Source organism: Notamacropus eugenii, chromosome 1 (genome assembly GCF_028372415.1).
Source record: "Notamacropus eugenii isolate mMacEug1 chromosome 1, mMacEug1.pri_v2, whole genome shotgun sequence".
NCBI lineage: Eukaryota > Metazoa > Chordata > Mammalia > Diprotodontia > Macropodidae > Notamacropus > Notamacropus eugenii.
This window is the reverse complement of record NC_092872.1, coordinates 516,580,221-516,601,239: the sequence shown is the minus strand read 5'-3', so window position 1 is coordinate 516,601,239 and position 21,019 is coordinate 516,580,221. Positions and strand designations below refer to the sequence as shown.

The window sequence follows — 21,019 nt, the reverse complement described above, 5'->3', positions numbered from 1 at the left end:
TCCTATGCTCCTAGGATCTCTGAGGCCTATCCCACTTCTAAGACATTACTATTTTTAATGTCCAATCGATGAGAAAGATAAGGCTTGACCTTTAAAAGACACCAGGGTCCTCAGGGTTCAGCCAAAGGGAAAGTTTCTTCCCTTAGACCATGTCCACCAGTTGGGTCCCCTTAAATGTTGTCTTTGAGCCCCTCCATCTCCAGCATCACTTGGCTGGGTGGTTGGTGTTTAACACATATGTACACATGTACATACTAGGATCATAGTATTATGAAGCTGACTCCTCAGAGAAGAAGGCTGTCTCTTATCAACAAAGACTGATAAGGTTTTTCTATGTGTCCCAAGTCTATATTAGGCATCATGGGAACTAAAAAAAGGAGAAGATTCATGTGAGATAGGACTTCTTACTAGCATTATAAGGGCCCTTAGAACACAGAATGTGAACATCAGAGCTAAAAGGGAGCTTAGAATATACAATATTAGAGTCAGAAGGGAGCTTAGAACCCAGACCAGGATGTAAGAGCTAGCAAGGAACAAAGAACACCTCAGAGAGAACTTAGCACAAAGAACTAAGAATGTTAGAGCTAGACAAAGCTCTCCACATCATTTATTCTAGTCCCTAAGAAGTTAAATGATTTTCCTCTACTTGGAATTTGAACCCAGAACCCAGAATCTTAGACTTGGAAGAGACCTTAGAGGTCATCTAGTGCAATACTAAATTCTGACTTTGAGATCCTAGAAGAGGATATATGCCCCTGTGAGAAAGACCGACCGGTACATACATGTATTTCCAGGCCTAGCTGCAATAACACCTAGAGGAGGAGGCAGATGGAACTGCCCCAAAAAACCCACTCAGTCACTAATCCTTCAGTCACTCAGTGACTCTCCCAGCACTGGGGCTGGATATTGACCATCTCTCCCATGACCTCCCATTCAGTTGGCTTCTCTGGCTGGGAACCACACTCTTACCGGAACTTCTTACAGTCCCCAAACTCCTACACACTCTTGGTTTTCACTGTACCCAATGTATTGAAAGGTATAAGCCTAATCAATTCATGCTTGCACACACGATGGAAATAGACTTCCCACCTAACTGGCTATAAAACTTGTTTAGCTAAAAGCACCCTGGTCTGGGAGTCGGGAGACATCAATTCTAGACAGAGCTTTGTCACTGACTTGCTAAGTGACTTTGGACAAGTTCGCTTGTATTTTAAGTTCCTCCTGTGTAAAATATGAGTGTTGAACTAGAACAGGGATGTGGAGCCTATGCCCTCAAGGCCCTCTAGGTCCTCAAGTATGGCTGTTTGACTGAATCCAGACTTCACAGAACAAATTTGGGGATTTTTACTCTGAAGTTAGGATTCAGTCAAAGGGCTGCACTTGAGGACATAGGGGGCCATATGCAGACTTGGGGCTACATGTGACCTCGAGACCACAGGTTTCCCACTGATAAATTAGAAGATCTCTGATGTCCCATATAGTTCTGGCATTATATGTTTCTGAGTTCTTAGAAATATGAATCTATCTGGCCTGTGGGCCTGGGAATCCAGTGGAAACTCTTGTGTTGGAGCTGGGAAGCTGACCTGGAGGTTACCTGCCTGCATCCTGTGGGAGAGAGAGCCTAAACCCAGTTTGGCAATTGACTCACTGTGTGACCTTGGGCAAGCAGCTTAACCTCTCTGTGCCTCAGTTTCCCCACCCGTAAAAATGGGGATAATAATACCTCTTCACAGTACTTCAGAGGGGGGCACTCAGAGGTTTAATTAAAGCTTGGTGAGTTCTTTGAGATCTCCTGATGAAAGGCAATGGGGAAGTATAATGCTATTAATCCATATATAGGGTAATTATCACACTTAGGAAATGGTCCTTTGGAAAGGGATTGGGTGGGTGGGTGGGTGGGAGCAGCTCTCAGGAACACAGGCTTTCCTCTTTACAGAAAGAGATGTCTGACTGTATTTCTCTCTTTTATCTGTCTCCTTGGTTGATTTACATCTGTCTTGATGTCTCCTCTATTGTTTCTATTTCTTTCTTGTTGTTGTCCGTCCGTTTCTATTTCTCTGTCTCTCTCTGCTTCTTTTTTCTATCCATCCGTCTCTGTTGACTTCTTTCTAAATGAAGCTTCAGTTCTGTTTTCTTTTTGGAAGCAAGAATATTTTTTTAGGGGCTGTTTTTGATTCATCCAGTTGAATGCATTCTCCCAGATGTCTGTTGGTGCCACTATTAGCATTCTCCTTCATTAAATATGGGCTTTAAAAAAATTCTCCTTTCCACTCAATCTTCAGGCCATGTCAGATTCTTTGTATGTAAGAATTGGGGCTGGGTGTTGTCAATCGTGACAGGCTGAGAAGAGTCCCCTGAAGAGGGCATCCATTGTCAATAACAATAATAAGAGCTCATATTCATTTAACATTTCAAGGTTGGCCAAGTCCTTGAGATTCTCAAAACAATTTTGGGAGGTTGGTTGCCATTATTAGCCGCGTTTTACAGATGAAAAAGTTGAGGTTAAGAAAGATTAAGTGACTCAGCCATAGTCATGTACCTAAAGTGTTTGAAACAGGATTCAAACCCAGGGCATCCTAACTCCATGTCTAGTATTTCATCCAGCCCAGCATGCTGCCTAAGAGGGAAAGCAAGCATTTATTAAGCACTCTGTATGCACCAGGCACATAAGCTTTTTACAAATATTTTCTCACTTGAACCATATAACAGCCCTTCAACAGAGGCACTCCTTTTACAGTTGAGGAAACTGAGACAGACAGAGGTCAAATGACTTGCCCAGGTTCACACAGCTAGTGTCTAAGGGAATATCCCCTCCACCTGGGTGCCTCTAAGAGGCATCCCCATGAGGATGGTTCCACCCACTTGGGGCCTCAAGGGACCTATTTGATGGCAGGATCTTAGCTCTAGAGGTTTGAAAAGACAAGAGCCCCTCTAATCCAATTCTCCTCCCTCTTTACAGAGGATTAAATCTGGGGCCCAGGCAGGTTAATTAACTTGCCTGCGATCAAACTGATAATCAGTATTAAGTAGGGTATGAACCCAGATCCTCTGAAAATCAGGGATTCTGTCCTCTGTACTATAATGAATCCCCCTGGAGCCTTATTAGGCCAGATCCCCCATTGGGTGCACTACATTAGAAGTGCTGAGCTTCAGGTCCCAGGAGGCTGATTGGAAGGATGAGCTCCAGCACTGGGGGCTTTCAGAGCCTATATCAAGCCATGACAGGTCCTACTAAACCAGAAGGGCTCCAAGTACAGGATTGAGGAGAGCCTAGCCAAGTACAAGATCATCCCCAAACTGGCTGCCAAGAGGTAGAGGATTTTTTTCAGCCCCAACAACCCATAAAGGGGCTGTGTTCTGCATCTGTGGGGAAAGTAGCTGATCCAATGAAATTATATGTCATAGAATCCTTAATTTAGAATTGGAGGGGACCTCAGAGGTCATCCAGTCCTACTCTCCTGTTTAACAGATGAGGAAATTGGGGCCCAGAGAAGTTATGTGATTTGTCCAAGATCACACAGTAAGTGATAATGTTGGATGGGACTTTTAATTTCAGCATCGGATCCTTGATCACTCAGAGTATCAAAGAGATTCATAATGACAGTGTGCTATATAGATAAAGTACTTTCACATGTTTATCTCATTCTATCTCATCCCATGAAAAACCCGCTGAGGGATATTTTGTTATTTCTCAGATGGGAAAACTGAAACCAAGAAAGGGAAAACAACTTGGCCAACTACATCAAGACCTACAGAAGCATCCCCAGCACTTAATGCCAGGCTTGACACATTGCAAGATTGTAGGATCATAGGATCATAGATACTGGAAGGAACCTCAGAGCCTTTCTATCCAATCCCCTCATTTTACAGATGTAGACATGGAGGGCCAATGACTTACCCAAGATCTTCCAGGTGGTAAGCTTCAGAGATGGATTTAACCACTTGATGGCTAATAATTGAAAAAAATAATTTATCCAAGGCCCTCCATTTAGCTGAGGCAGAATGTTTTTCAGTCGTTGCTAGCCTTATTTTACCAGATGGAAAACCTGAAACCCAGACAGAGAGATTAACTCAGTTATAACTAGTGTGTGGCCCAGTTCTTAGCTCCTACTCTTTCTACTTAGCTATGTGATCTCAACATCTGATTTCACCTTTATCACCACGCCAAGAACTCATCCATAATTTCAGACAAAATTCCCCCAGAGAGGCTTATTGACCCTAAACTAAAATCAGCTAACACAAGGGTGAGAAGCTTAGTGGGAGAACCAGCCTTAGATTCAAACAGATGTGGATTTGAGTCTTGTCTCTGATCGTTGGCTGTGTGACTCTGAGTAAGTTACCTAATGTCTCACTGCCCCCAGAAAAACAAGATTGTGTGGCAGAGAAAATGCTCATCTGCATTGGCAGAGGGAGTTCCTTAGGAAGGTTCCCTATTCTAAAGAAATCACCAATAAGAACAAAAAGACAACAGTAGCAAATTGCTATGTGGCAGGATGGGGCAAGGAGGGGGAGAAAGAGAGATGAGTGGATAATTCTAACTAGATGGCATAATGGTATGAGGGTTCATACCTGAGTTCAAATCCAGCCTCAAAAACTTAGCTGTCAGTTCCTGGGCAAGTCACTTAAACCGTATTTGCCTTTCCTCGACTATAAAATGGGAATAATAATAGTGCCTACCTCCCAGGGCTGTTGTGAGGATCAAAGGAGATAATATTTGTAAAGTGCTTTCCACACGGTGCCTGGCACATAGTAGATTCTTCATAAATACTTATCTTTACCCTCCTCCTCAACTCTGTGCAGGACTCTGACCCAGGCAGAGCTAGAAAGATAGTACTAGTTCCCACTTTGATAGAAATTTAAGGTTTACAAAGCCTTTTCTATCTATTAAGAACCCTACTGTGAGCCAGCCATTGTGTTAAGAGCTGGAGAGACAAAGAACGGCAAAAGATAGTATCTCCCCTCAAGTAGCTCATAGTCTACTGGGGGAGAAAACATTCCAACAAATACGTATAAATCAGATCTAATCCAGACAAATTACAGACAGTCAACAGAGGGAAATCAACAGCATTACGGGGGATCAGGAAAAGCTTCTTATAGAAAATGAGATTGTAGTCATCACCTGAAAGAAGTCAGGAGAGCCAAGAGGCAACAAGGAGGAGGAGAACATTGGAGGCCCAGGGGACAGCCATGGAAAATCCCTGCTGGAGTTGGACTTTCCCTAGCCCTTGTCCCCATGCCTGGAATTCTGCACGGTGGGTAGTACAAGGATTACTTCATCAATGAGTAGACTGCAATTCAGAGAGAAGAAATGACTTACCCATCATCACAGCTTATCATTGATGAAGACAAGACTCGAACTCAAATCTTTCGCATTCCAAGTCCATTTAACGCCTTCTGAGGGGAAGAAGCAGCGCCAAGCAAAGCCCACAATAGTTCCTAGGGTCTGCTTCTCAGGAGCTTGGTGGTTAGAATCCCCTACAGGTTTTTAATAACAATAGAAAGTAGTATAAGAAATAACAATAGCTCACCTTATGGGAGCCTCACTTTCCCTGGCTGTAAAATGAGAGATGGATCAGATGATCTCTAAGGTCCCTTCAAGCACTAACATTCTAGTCCCATGTAGCATTTTGTGGTTATGGAAGACTTGACATGTGTCATCTTATTTGATTATTGTAGGGATCAATCCTTTGAGCTAGGCAGTGCATTTCTATCGCCTCATTATAGATGAGGAAACTGAGGCAATGACTCTTTAGTCATTAAATGACCTGCTCAAGTCACATTGCTACTACATGTGTAACCAAGTTTTGAACCCAGGTTTTTTTTACTCTAAACCTGCAGCATTTTGTATCATACCTCCAACCCTCTAGAGGCAGATTATGATAAAAGATTGATACTGTGTCTATGAACTTGGGTAATGAGGGAAGGTTTCTCAAGAAGGCAGGACTTATATTGAGTTTTGAACAATGAGGAAGAATTGAACTGGTACAAGGGAGAAAGACTTTACAAGTTGGAACATTAATGAGTGTAATCACTGTTAAAGCTAAAAAGGGATTTTGGAGATGATCAAATTCTCTTCATTTGAGGAGAAATTATTTAGGGAAATTAAGTGGTACAGTGAATAAAGCACTGAGTGTGGAGTCAAGAAGACTCACTTTCATGAGTTTAAATCTGGCCTCAGATACTTACTAGCTGTGTAACCCTGGGCAAGTCATTTAAGGCTGTTTGCCTCAGTTTCCTCATCTATAAAGTGATCTGGAGAAGGAAATGGCAAACATTCCAGTATCTTTGTCAAAAAAAAAAACCCCAAATGGGGTCATGGACAGTTGGAGATGACTGAACAAGACTTCTCAGGGTAACACAGCTAGTATGCAGCAGAACTACTTATTATTATTTCCTGAATCCAAGTGTCATCCCTGGGAGGGTCTCCACTATCTTCCCTGCCATCAAATGTAGTGGGAGTTGTGAAACCATGGGGAAATAGGTCTTCTTAGTCCAAATAAGCTCTTTTTACTGGCATAGAGAAGAAGGGTGTCTGATCTCTCCCACATACTCTTACATTTTCTCCCTCTCTTTAATACGCATTCATTCAATAGTAATATTTACTTTTATTTATTTACTAATAATTTATTAATTAATTAATTTACTAAGTCATGTCCATGCTCAGTGCTGAGGGATCCCAAGACAAAAGAAGATATAGTTTCTCTCATATGCAAACCCTTTCTCACATTCACTTCTGTGGAAAATGTTTTAAAAATACTGACCCTCTGCCAGGCACCGAGATCTGGGCTGAGGGAGATAACCAGATCACTGAGATGTGATCCTGCCCTCTAGGATCTGACAGTAGAGCAAGAGAGATAAGACATTCACACAGATAATCATAATGCAAGGCAGGACGTGATAAGTGCATGGGAGGGGTCCAGGTAGAGTGTGGTGGAGGCAGAGGTAGAGCTGAGGAGTATACCATCAGCTTCACCTGGGGCAGACATCCAGGAAGGCTTCATGGAGAAGGTGTCACCTGAGCTGGGTCTTGAAGAATGGGGAGGATTTCAGCAGGGTGAGATGGGGAGTTCATTCTAGGCACAGGCAAAATGAACAAATGCAGAGACTGAAGAGGGTAGGAAAAGAAAGGGAAAGAGATGAGCCTAGCTTGGGGGTAACAACGAATAATGGGGAGAGGAAGAGGAGACAAGGTTGGAAAGAGACTCACGTATATCTGCATATCCATACAAAGTTCATATCTTCACAACCACATTGACATAGACATATGCTCATACACCCTTCTTCAATATGTACATACAATATATACACACAATCACACACATTCACATACACAACAAGGCAGACACACACTCCCTCCTGGCTTTAGATCTTGCTTATACTATTGGATTAATCCTCTCACTCTAGGAGAGAGCAAGGTCCAAAGGGGAAATTGGGCCAAGGAAGAGCCTGTGACCTCACTGCCTCCCCTCCCATCCACCCTTCCAGTCTGCTCCCCAAAGAGAGGATTCCTAGAGGTCCACACAACAGCTAGTCCATTCATTGTATGTGCACTTCCCATTGGCTGCAATTCCTTGACCTATTCTCTCTGGCTTATTGATTCACAAAGGGCAGTTCCATGTGACTAAACCCTTTCTATTGGCACATCAGTCAGCACCCATGGGGGAAAGAGTTGAAGGAGGAGGAAGGCATTAGGGTACCTTTCCAACACCTGTGTAAATAATTCGTCATACTCAAACTCCTCAAGTATGTTCACCTTTAATGCTGAATCCTCTCTCTTGTTTTCCTTGGCAGTGCCCTGGCTAAACAGAAATCTTTGTCGAAGTGAGCCAAATTGTAGCCTTCTAAGCCCATTCCTTGGTCCAGGTCGAGAGTGTTCCCTGGCGATTTTTCCAGTCCCTTTCAGGAGAAAGCTTGTGACCTTCCCAGGGCATAGCAGAACAGTGCCATTCATTTTGTCCCCTTGGTCAGTTGACTGCTATAATCTGTCAGCAAAGATCCCTAGAGCTCTTCCCTTACATCCAACTTTGGACTTCCCAGTGCTGTTAGAAGAAGATACCCAACCTTGAGGACTGAGTCCACCACTAAGAGATGCTATCTCACCTGGCCTGGGCCCTCCCCACTACATGACAATCCTTTTATTCATCTCTGATTAACTTCTTATCACATTCCCCACAATGACTGTACTAAACCTCTTTCCTCCTTGCAAGCTCCTTGAGGGAAGGGATTATGTCATTTACAAAAATCTTTATATTCCCAACATCTAGAACCAGTCTGTGTATATGGGTAGTTAGTCACTTGGGAAATATTTCTTGAACTATCTCACATGAACATTGGCTGTTCTGATCACTGTCTCACACTGGCTCCTTCAGGTAAGTTGTCCTGAGATGCTCGATCCTACCCTGGTACAGCTGCTCATGTAAACCAAAGGGCAGGATTTTACATTCATTTCCCCCTCAGTCTCATCTTAGTCAATAGCCCATTTTATGTCCATCAGAGGTCTTCTGGGATCTTGATTGGGCCATCCAAGACATTAGCCATCCCTCCAAGTTTTAAGAGTTCCAGACAAATCTGGTGAACTGGTCATCTGAGGGCACTGGCCATTTGGCATTCAGGGGCAGAGGAAGGAGAAATGCAAAGGATAAACTTTACCTGTCTTGCAGTTTTCCCAAGGGCAACTAGGGAGAGTGTTTCCTTAAGCCCAGACAGAAGCCCTGGGGGGGCAGGGAGCCAGCCTGTGTTTCTGGGGGAACCCTGGGACATGGAACTGGTCTGGACCCCATGTATTTGTTTCTTTTTTCCTCTGAGCAGAACTGGGCTTTTCTAAGCTTATCTCGGCCTTATCTTCACATTGTCTCTGAAGGTTCCACAGATACATTAGCACTTCTGGGAGTGCTCCTATGGCTTACTCCTTACAGTTGCCTAATATAGAGGAGTGTCCAGACAATCTTGGCTTCATGTCCCCTAAAAGAATTATAAGACAAAAAACCCTTTCTAATAACCAGAGCTGTTCAAAAATAGAATGTGCTGTCTCAGGACATAGTGAGTTCCCCATCACTGGAAATATTCAAGTGGAAGTCAAAGTAGACTGAAATTCATTCAGGTTTATAATTTGGTTTTAAATTCATTCAGTTTTACGATTTATGGTTTGTAGCTGTGAGGGACCTTAGAGATGGAGTCTAATTTCTTCATTTTATAGGTAATGCTTTGAGAGAAAAAAATTATTGATTTAACTCAATTCTGCAGATGTATCAAGACAGCCTAAAATGAACAATGCCCTTTGTTTTATGCTGGGGCCACAAAGATAAAACATGATATGGTCCCTGCCCTCAAATAGATAATCTTTGTAGAGCATGGGTTTGTTGTTGTTCAGTTGTTTTCAGTGGTATCCGACTCTTTGTGACTCCATTTGGGGTTTTCTTGGCAGAGATACCAGAGTGGTTTACCATTTCCTTCTCCAACTCATTTATACAGATAAAGAAACTGAGGCAGACAGTGTTAAGTGACTTGCCCAGGGTCACACAGCTAGTGAGTGTCTGAGGCCAGACTGGAACTCAGGTCTTCCTGACTCCAGGCCTAGTGCTCTAGTCACTGTGTCACTGAGCTGCCCAGTGGATGGGTATATACCCAAATAAGTATGGAAAGAGGAAGGATGTGAAGGAAACAAAGAAAGAGTCAAGCAAAAGTGATCTAGAAAAATGGGAAGTAGGAGAGACAGCCCTTTCAGCCAGGCCAAGGTGAGTTCCCAGAAGCCTTCATGGAGAAGGTGGCCTTTTAGCTGGGGCTTGAAGAAAGTAACAGATGTCAACAGGTGGAGATGAGAACATTCCCTGTTCCTACGGGTGTCAAGATGTCGAGGGATATTCAGCCTGCACAAATACAGTCACTCAGTCAGTCAACAAGCACTTAGTAACTACTACATGCTAGACACTATGCTAAGGGCCAGAGATGCAGAGGAAGGCAAAAGACAAGTCCCTTACCTCAAGAAGCTCAGTCTAACAAAGGAACAGAGTGAAAAATGGGATGAGCTCAGGAAACAACTTGTAATCCTGCTTGGCTGAGTCTGTAAAGGGGATTCAAACAAAACAAAGCTAGAAAGGTAATCTATATTTGTTGAATTGAAAGGAAAAACGAACCTTTTCTTTCCTTGACCTCACACAGGCTCACACTTTTCATAGCATTTTCCTCTTAGACTAACTCCTTGTGGTTCTGAACCTACACTCCCAGGATGGCTCACCTTTAATAAGAATATCAACAACATCTAGCATTTAGATAGTGCTTTAAAGGTTTGCAAAGTGCTATATAAATATTATCTCATTTTATCCTTACAATGACTCTCAAAAGTAGATGCTACTATTATCCCCAGTTTACAGATGTGGAAACAGAGGCAAAGGTCAAATGATTTGCCCAGGGTCAAATAGGAGAGAGATTCAAACTCAAGTCTTCCTGACTCCAGGTCTAGGGTTTTATCTACTGCATCACCAGCTAGCTGCCCTAGCTCTCCATAGTTGGTCAAGTTAAGACAACATGCCAAACCACTCTGGTGTCTTTACCAAAAAACCCCAAATGGGCTCATGAAGAATTGGACATGATTGAAAAACAACTGAACAACACAAGAAGCCAACAGCTATGCTAAGGGCCATATCCATACACACACATATGGAAATATATGATGGAAACATATATACACATCCATGCACATACACACATACATGCATGCTGTACATGTCATCCTGATGAATATCTGGTCACTGGATCCAGATGACTCTAGAGGAGAAGTGAGGCTGGTGATCTGCACAGCCCTCCCTCACTCAAAACAAAGTCAAGTGAAAGTCATGTCATCATTTCTCTGATGGCATGGTCTTCTTTGGCAATGAAGGATGAACACAACACACATGCATGTATCTATACATACATATATGTGTGTTTATGTATATGTGTGTGTATGGGTGCGGATGTGGGGAGCATACAGCACAATCCCTATTAGGGAGATAACAGTCTAGCTGAAGAGACAAAGCGCATATGGAACACATGCAGTGTGGGACTTTAGAAAGAATACTGACCTACAATTTGCTATATAAATTCACACAAGTGAGGGTTGCCCCTTTAGGCCTCAGTTTCTTCATCTACAAAATGAAGGCATTAGACTAAATGATCTCAAACATTCCTTTGACTCGGATGTTGTAAAGGGCCCTTTTTGCTATTCAGTCATGCCTGACTTTTCATGACCCCATTTGGGGTTCTCTTGGAAGAGATATTGGAGTGGTTTGCCATTTCTTCTCCAGCTCATTTTACAGATGAGCAAACTGAGGCAAACAGGGTTAAGTGACTTGCCCAGGGTCACACAGCTAAGAGGCATCAGAGATCATATTTGAATTCAGCTCTTCTTGATTCCAGGGCCAGCACTCTATCCACCGAGCCACCAGCTTCCTCTCCAAAAAGATCTTACTGCTCTGCATTTTTATGTTCAGTAGTCCCTTCCATCCCTGCCATTCTACTTTCTGTGGTTCTGTTTAGCTTTGACATCCTAGGTTCTAAGGTTCCTTCCTCCTTTGACATATTCTAGAGAACAAAAATTTGATCGGCATCTACTGCTTATGTACTGGGCATTATATTAAGAGCTACATAAAGCAGCCTGCGGTAAATACCACAATACATGGTAAATAGCCATGGAAGGGTGAGAAAGGGAGGGACTGGCGTTGGCTGGAGCTATCAGAGGAGGCTTCCTAGAGGAGGTGGAGGTGGAGCTGGATTTGGAAATGCATTCTAGGCCACTTTCCCACAGTCCTCACTCGCCACTTCCACCCTCTCCACCTTCTCCCAGTTTTCCTGGCTGGCATTTCTTTCTGGCCTCTGGGATCTCTGCCCTTCTTTGCTGGTTCAGTGTTGGCAGAGCTTTGCCAGGTTACCCACCCCTCCCCCTCCCTGCCAATGGCTGAGTCAGCCCAGGAGGGAGCTGCTCCCCATCCCAGGCTTGTAAATCCTGCCCTTCAGCCCTTTAATCGGGTTTATGACTCCACTGTGAATCCCAGCTCCTCTGTTTGACGTTTTCCAGGACCCAGAGAAGCTGCTGGGCCCCTGAGAGACGCTATGGGTTCGTCAGACCTCTCGCCACACGACTTTGGAGGTTGTCTGGGACTTTCTTGGGCAAACCCCCAAAACACATATCCGTCTCTGCCTTCCTTCTGCCCCCCCTCCCCCCTCCAGCATTTTTTCCAGTAACATCTAAACCCACGTGCATTGGAAATTGAATCCGGCTGCTCCCAGTGTGTCTTGTTGGACTCATCCCCTGTTGTTGCTGTTGGGGTGAGAGGCTCTGGAGGCCAGATTAGGGTTGGGTCTCTGGGATTTGAGCAGCTCAGTTTGGGAAGAGGACTGGCCCTACTTCCAGATGGATTAGGGAGTGTATTGGCCTGATGGGGGCCTGGACAGAGGTTTGGAAAGGAGGAAGGTTAGAGGACCTGTCCTCCCCGCTTTAGCATGCCCCAGGGTTGCTTTGTAGAAGCACCAGTGGGTGTCCATCTGGTCTAATGTATAGCATTTCAGACCCTCACACATAGTGGACTTTCATTATAACTGGTTTTGATTGAATCATGGCATGGTATGAATTCATCGGATCATAGATCTGGAGCTAGAAAGAATCTTAAACGTGATGAAGTCCAAACTTTCATTTTATAGATGAGGAAACCTAAGAGTCACAAAGAAGTGAAGCTGGTGGGCAGGCCAGAAGTAATAAGTAATAATAATAGCAAGATTTGAACCTAGGCCCTCGGTCTTTGGAGTCAACACTCATTATACATTGTCAAGCAAGGCCCCCTTAGGGTTTTGTTAGCAAAATTAACCAATCTCTTCCTGATGTTATATTTCTGGGAGGGAGAGGTCCTTTCCCATAGATCCCCTTTCTAGCCTCCTAAGGTGGTCAAGACAGATTCTCACATCTCCAAGGAGTTAGGAGTGAGGTGAGGAAAGGAGCAGTCCTGAAGGGTAAGGATGAGTTCCACATATAGACTTTTTATTGTCCCTGATTTGTCAAAAGATTCCTGGAGAAAGTTCTGGGTAAATAAGGACCCAAGGGTTTTCTTGTTATCTTTTTTTTTTCAGGAAGCAAACTACATATAGATGCTCTAAGGTCTTCTACGTGAACACCATCCGTTTCTTCCTTATAGAACATATCTTCCCTGACAGCAGGGACCATTTCCTTTTTATCTTTGCATCCTCATAACCTAGCATGGTGCCTCACATATAGCAAGCTTTTAATAAATATGTTAAACAAAATAAATGCTAAATAAATAAAATAATTGCATTTAATTTAATTATATCAAATTTAAAAAGTTAATAAAAACGTTATATTGAATTCCCTTTTTTAAGTTGCAATCCTTCTTAACCTAAGAAAAGTCATCCCATCTTCCCTTACCTGACCCTCAGGGCAAGGCAAAGGAAAGAAGAAAGAAAATTTGGACTCCTATGGAAGTATGGTGGAATGCAGAAGGGACTGGCCTTGGAATCTGGAACACCAGGATTCAGGTGCTGCTTCCATACATTCCAATTATGTGACCATGAGCAAATTACTTAACTTTTCAATGCCCCAGTCAATTCTAAAACTGTGATTTACAAATAAGATGCAGATTTGCATCAGTAGGAGTATCTATGTGCAAAGTTCTCTGTACTAATAAAACCCTAGGTCCTGACCAAAAAGAGATCGACATCAACAATAGGCATGGTGAAAGCCTGGTGATTTTGGTCAACACCCGCTGTCTTCTTCCAAGGCATCTTGGACTCTAAAAGCAACAGGTATGTGGCTGGAAGTCCCTTTTCTTGCCTCCACCCAGGGCTGTACCTAAACCACCCCCAGACAGATGACAATAAGCTGACTCATCCTTTGCTTTCCCAGAGGGGCTTGTATGGAAGCCAAAAGCAAGAGAGCAGAACTCATAGAGCTGAGAACTGGCAGAAATCTTAGAGGTCACCCAGTCATACCATCTCCAGTTTACAGATGAAGAACCTGAGGCCCAGAGATGACTAAATGACTTGTTCGTGACGACAAAGGGAGTAAGCAAGAGAGCCAGGAGTTGAAACCAGATCCTCTGACCTTATCTCCAGAGCTCTTCTTTGTCACCCTTACCAAAGACTTCAGATCCAAAATGCTTTTCAGTTATTCAAAGCCTATTCACTATAGGAAACCTTCCTTGACTTTTCCATACCACAGGACTCTTCTCCAACTCAGAAACCAAGCCCTCTTCCAACTTATATTCAGAATGGCACAGTTTAACATGGGATTGTTTTCAAATGGTCTCAAGGAAAGGTTTAAAGTTTACCCAACCCTACTGGGAGCTCTTGAGGTGGAGACAGTGCTATGTCCCTGCCTTTTCTTATCACCAAAGTGTTCAATTTGTCTAAAACCAAGCACGTCAACTTTCTCCTAAAACCTTCTTCTCATTCTTTCTCTCTGTGACACCATCATCCATGGTCTCCTATGTTCAAATCATAGGGTTAATGGACAGGGATAATGAATCCTGAACTTTCTCAGCCTTCTTTTACCTCTCATATCCAGTCCAGTCCAGTTCAGTCTAATCCAATCTACCAATTTATTCAGTGCACAACTACATTTACTGAGTACCTACTATGTGTCAGGCACTGTGCTAAGTTCTGAGAATACAAAGAGTCAAAAGACAATCCCTGCCCTAAAAGAGTTTAATGTGGGAGAAAACATGCAGACAACTATATACAAAGCAAGCTGTATACAGAATAAATAGGAAATAATTAACAGAGAGAAGACACTAAAAGTAAGAGGGGTTGGTAAAGGTTTCCTGTAAAAGATGAGATTTTGGTTGGGACTAAAAGGAAGCCAGGGATGGAGAGTATGCAGGTGGAGAGCATGTAAGCATGGGGGACAGCCAGAGAGAATGCCCAGACCCAAGAGATGGAGTGTCTTGTATTGGGCATGCAAAGACAAAAAGAAAAATAACTCCTGTCCTCTACTTCTCTGGACCTCAGTTTCCTCAGCTGTAAAATGAAGGGTTGGCCTAGGTGGCCTTTCACGTCCCTTCACCTATTATTATCCCTCAGGGATCTTATATAAAAGCAGCAGGTGTGTGACGAGAGCTCACATTTGGGGGCTCTCATGCTCTCATGATCCTTCTCTCAGCTCTCACTCTCACAAATTGGACCTCTCCTTCCCCCAAGCTTTAGCTGCAGCTTCCCCTCAGGAAGCTAGGGGTATCCCCAAGGACTGATTCTCTAATGCCATTGGCTTGAGCCCCCACAGAGGTGCTTGCCTCCAGGGTTATCAGGTGGGAATCAAGTTAGTCAGCTCACACTTCTCAAAGGGGCAGCAGCATCAGCTTGTATTTATAGAGCACCTGTTATGTGCCAAGAACTGTGCTAAGAGCTTTACGAATATTTTCTCATTTGATTCTCACTACCCCGGGAGGTAGGTGTTATCATTATCCTCATTTTACAGTTAAGGAAACTGAGGCAAAGAGGTTAAATGACTTGCTCAAGGTGACACAGTTAGAAAGCGACCTCCGGTCTTCCTGACTCCAGGTCAGGTACCCTATCCAATGCACCAGTTAGCTACTTTACAGTATATATTAAGGTGGTCCATTAATAACTGTTGGCATAAACATCACCCCCTAAAATAGGGAGTACACTCTCCCACAAGTACAACCAAAGTCCAAGGGAAAGTGGGTGCAGATTGAGGAAGCACATGTCGCTCCCAGTTGCATATAGTTCTTTTTCTCTCATTTATGAAACATTCAGGAAGTTCCCCTGGGGAACAGTGAATCTGTATCCATCTGTCTTTGATCCTGATGCAAACATTGCCATCAGATGATCTGGGGAGACCACTAGGATATTAATGAAAAGATGAGAAGTCCAGTTTCCTCTAGACCCTTTCTTAATTTGCAAGGTCTTCCTCCAGCCAAAGAGGGGTGAGAGAGGGGATGGTATAAGATTTGGCTAAGGCCAAAACCAGAGTCTGTCTTCCCTACCTCCTTAGCCCCAGCCAGCTTTACAGGGGTATTCTGGAAAACCGCACTTGTTCTACTTTCTGGAATGAAACCTTTTCTTAACTCACTCAATAATTTACAGAATATCTCTGGGGTGTGGCCAAGTTTCTCTATCCAAACACAATTCTATTGTTGTGCATCATCCTCCTAGTTTGAAGAACTTTTTCTTAGTCTGAGGCCCATTATTGAAATGGTTGATTGGGCATCCATTTCATGCATGGAAGATGGAGATGGAGTGCCAAGTTTGAGGAATAGCAAGGAAGCCTGTTTGACTGGAATATGCAGTGTATAATGTAGAAGGCAGCCCATATAAGGGGAAGTGATATGCAACAAGCCTGGAAAGGTAGGCCGAAGACAGAATGAAAGGGCTTTAAATGTCAATGTGGTGCTTGTATTCTATCTTCAAGATAATAGGGAGTCAATGAAATTTCTTGAGTAGTGAACAGAATGAAAGGGCTTTAAATGTCAATGTGGTGCTTGTATTCTATCTTCAAGATAATAGGGAGTCAATGAAATTTCTTGAGTAGTGAAGTGATTTGGTCAAAGTTGTACTTTAGGGAAACAATTTTGGCTGCTCAGTGGAGGACAGATTGGAAAGAGAGAGAAATTGGAGGTCCTATTAGGAGGCTTTTGCAACAGTCTAGTTGAGAGGTAACAAAGGCCTGGATTTGGGTGGTGGTTCCATGAAGTGGATGGATACAGATGTTGGGGGATTAGAAATAAGATGACTTAGCAACTGACTGAATGTTGGTAGGACAAGGGAAAAGGGAAGAGGTGAGGATGACTCTCGAGTTTGTAAGCCTTTGTGACTAGGAAGGTTGTTGATGGCCTTAACAGAATTAGAGAAATTTGAAAGGATAGGTTGGAGGAGGAGGAGATAATGAATTCCATTTTGGATACTCTGAGTTTCAGGTGGCTATAAGGTTATCATGGGGAGGTATCTGAAGGACATTGGTGATGTAAGACTGGAACTCTTTCTGAGTTCAGAAAGACTAAGGATGGATATGTAGAGCTGGAGATCATCCTTATAACTGAACCCACAGGACCCAATGGGATCACCAAGCAAGAACATAGATAAGATCTAGGACAGATTCTTGGGGTACACTCACAGTTAGAGGACATGATATGGATGATGACCCAGCAAAAGAGGAATCAGGAAAGAGTGATATCATGACATCAGAAAGAGGAGAGAGTATGTAGGAAGAGGGGTGTGACCAGTAGTGTCAGATGCTGCAGAGAGGTCAAGAAGGAGGAGGGATGGTTTTGCATGGAGGGATCCTTTGTTCACCTTTTAGAAAGCAGTTTCTGTTGAGTGGTTAGGTTAGAATCTAGTCAATTCCCAAGTGATGTCCATTCCATGCCTTCAACTTCTCTTGGTTTGTCCCCTCCTCTATCCCAGGACCACCGCCACAGCCTATTTTCAACCCTTCCTGCCTCTACCCTTTCTCCTAATCCATCCTTCACAATAATCTTCCTTATGGATGAACAGATCAGGCCATAGAACTCCTCTCAAAAATCTTTAATGGTTCCCATTGATTGGGCATCCATCTCATGCATGGGAGACAGTCTGTGCAAAGGCATGGAGTTCGAGTGGCCTCTTGAATAAAATTTCAAATCCCTCTCCCTGGCTCTCAAGGCACTGGGGAATCCATCAATACCCTGCCTGGACACTCTTACACTCCTGACAGAATCATACTACTGTTCTCTATGTACTCTTGTGAAACTGAACTGCTGACCATTGCCCATACCTGTCAGTCAATAAGCATTTATTAAGCACCTACTACATGAGGCATACTGCTAAGTACTAGGTCCTGTGTTTTTTCTCCTTAGCCCCTTTGTTCATGCTGTTCCTGATGGCTGGAGTGCCCTCCCTTTCTATTTCTTCTTCTTTAATTCCTACTCACCTTTGAAAGTCCTACTTATCTTCCTAGAGGCTTTTTCTGTTGATAATGACTTTTATCTCCTGAGCTGCAAGTAACTCTTTGCACATCTCTGATGCACTTATTTGGGCAGCTAGGTGGCAAAGTGGATGAAGTGCTACGCCTGAGACTTCCTGAGTTCAAATCTGGTCTCAGACACTTCCTAGCTGTGTGAGCTTGGACAAGTCACTTAACCCTGTTGGTCTCAGTTGCCTTATTTGTAAAATGAGTTGGAGAAGCTGGAGAAGTGGAAAACCACTCCAGTATTTCTGCCGAGAAAAATCCAAGATGGGATCACAAAAAGTCAGACACAACTGAACAACAACAACACAGTTATTACGTAATATTCACAGGCTCATGGACGTACAGCTGAAAGGAATCTCAGAGAGCATGGTGTCCAACCACTTTATTTTACAGATGAGGAAACAGAGGCCCAAAGAGGATAACTAATTTCCCCAAGGTCACATGGCTAGTGTCTGAGGCAAGAATCAAACGTGAATCTTCGTGACACCAAAGACCTCACTCTATTGTGTCTACATATTGTGTAGCTATCTGTACTTCTCCCTCTCTGAGACGGAAAGATTGAAGTGGTCAGGGACCAATATTGAGATTTTGTATTCCCTTACCCCTTATCCCAACCCATCATAGGACTCTGTATACAGTCAGCACTTAATAAATGTTTAATTTTCATGGCTTAGTCTAAGTCTCACAGTTAAGACTTGTTTCAGACTCCTTTGGAGAAACTTCCAGCAGGTATCAGGAAATCACTGACCGGACCTCGTTTATACTGTACTTGGGTTCTTAGCTTAATGATTTCTCTATTTAACTGGTAGCTACAGTCTTCATTAAGGGCATTTAGCATCTACAGCCATAATAAAGGGGCTTTCACTGAGACGATTAATTGTTAGTGTTTCTAAAGCTCCTTTGAAGTGCTAAGAGTCACTTAAGAGAACAGTTAAATAAATAAACCATTAGAAATAGTGTTAGGTCAACACAGGCCTAATATTCAGATTTGCTTGAAAGGCAGTTTAAAGGGTAGTAAAGAGACCACTGTCTCTTAGAGTAAAAGGAACTGAATTTGAATACAGGTTCCACTCCTTACTAGCTGTGCAACCTTAGACAAGAGGTTGAGTCCTTTTGGTAGCATCAGACTTTCCATGACCCCATCTGAGGTTTTCTTGGCAGAGATACTGGAGTGGTTTGCCATGTCCTTTCCCAGATGAGACAATGGAGGCAAACAGGGTTGAATGACTGGGCCAGGGTCACACAGCTAGTAGGTGCCTGAGATCAGATTGGAGCTCAGGTCCTACTGACCCTAGGCCTAAGGATCTATCCTTTGCATCACCCAGCTACACTCCCCACCCCCAGCCAGGGAGGTTACAGTTCCTCTTTATTCCTCACTTTCCTCCTCAATCAATCAACAAGCATCTATTGCACACCAAATACATGCCAGACATTGGACGCTGCACCTACAAAGTCAAAGAATGAAGCAATGGCTTCTCTTAAGGAGTTTACATTCTATCCGGAGAGATATGGACATATTTAAGCGTATATAGAATAGATATAAAAAAGAATAAATAGAAATAGCCATAAGATAATTGAATAAAACAAGGGGTCTGGATTAAATGAGCAGTTTTTAACCTGGGTGGAGATCCGTGGATAGTTTTGGGGGAGTTCATGGACTAGGATGGGGTCAAACTACATCTTTATTTCAATGACATTATTATCATTGTTGTTGTTAAAGATTAGAGGTCCCTATCTCACCTAGGCTGGCAGTACTAGACATTCTTGGGACGGATCCTAGTATTGATAGACATAGAAGCTTTAACCTGACCTGGTCCAGTCTGAGTTTCCTTAGGTATCCTGGTGGTCCTCTCCCAGTGACTCACTGTAGTGATGTTGGACTTTATACAGATTCCTGATTGGCTTTAGCCCTATGATAGCTCAGAACTCCCAATCTATTGCTCCACAAGCCTCAGTCTGCAGCAGGAGGGACTCCAGACCACCACACCAGGCTCATCCCTTATAATCCTATGTATTGTATTGTATTGAATATATTTAAAAACTTCATTCTGAAAATGGGTCTATAGGTTTCATCAGGCTTCCCGAAGGGTCTGTAACACCAAAAAAAAAAAAAAAAAAAAAAAAAAAAGCTGGGAACCACAAATCTTTAAGGTCTCTTGTAGAACTAAGTCATGAGGTTTCCTTATTTAGAATTGACTTTTGCCCTCACCTACATCCTTCAATAGGCCCTACTGATGGGAATAGAGCTGAAGATTTTTAAATTTCATTCATGACAAGCAATAGTCCTTGGAGGCAACAAGGTACTGTAAAAAGAGTGCTGGTTTAGAAATTTGTGGACCTGGGCTCTAGTCTCCGTACTGGCGCTGCTCTTAATGATGTGTGATGTCTTGAGGCCCCATTTTCTTACAGTGATATACAGTGTGTTCCAAAAGTCTCAGTGTAGTGTTAATCTCTAACAGAGCTCAAATAATAACAATGATGGCATCTGTATATAACAGGACTTTAAGGTGTTTTACAATCATCGCATTTGATCTTCCAAACCATCTAGAAGGTGGGAAGTAGTATTCACATTTTACTGGAAATTTAGGCAGACAGAGGTCAAGTGATTTGTCCAGCCCTACCTCATAACAGAGCTGCTTTGGAGGAAGTGCTTTGTAAAACTTAAAAAAAATAAACCTTTATTGTTATCTTTGTGTTTATATTAACTTCATTTCCTACTACATGCCTCCCTTGAACCCAGAGAGTCATCACTTATAAAAGGAGTTCTTAACTTTTGGGGGCATCCTGGATCCCTTTGGCAGTCTAATGAAGCTTGTGGACCCCTTCTCAGAATAATGTTTTCAAATGTAAAAAATGAAGCATACAGGATTCCAAATGAAACCAATTATATTGAAATACAATTATATATTTATATGTATATGTGAGTTTGTATATATGTGTGTATACATATATGTTATATATGTATATGTATGCATACCTACCTATATGTGTATGTATTCATAGACCCAGGTCTGTGAATCAAAGAACTCCTGACATAACAAAGAATAAAAATAGGTAAAACACCAGTTTAGC

At 42.9% G+C, this 21,019-nt stretch overlaps 1 pseudogene; it reads left to right on the top strand.

Annotated features, from left to right (window-relative positions):
• LOC140519988 (peroxiredoxin-1 pseudogene) overlaps positions 1 to 21,019 on the top strand; it is a 103,475-nt pseudogene that overhangs the window by 1,319 nt on the left and 81,137 nt on the right.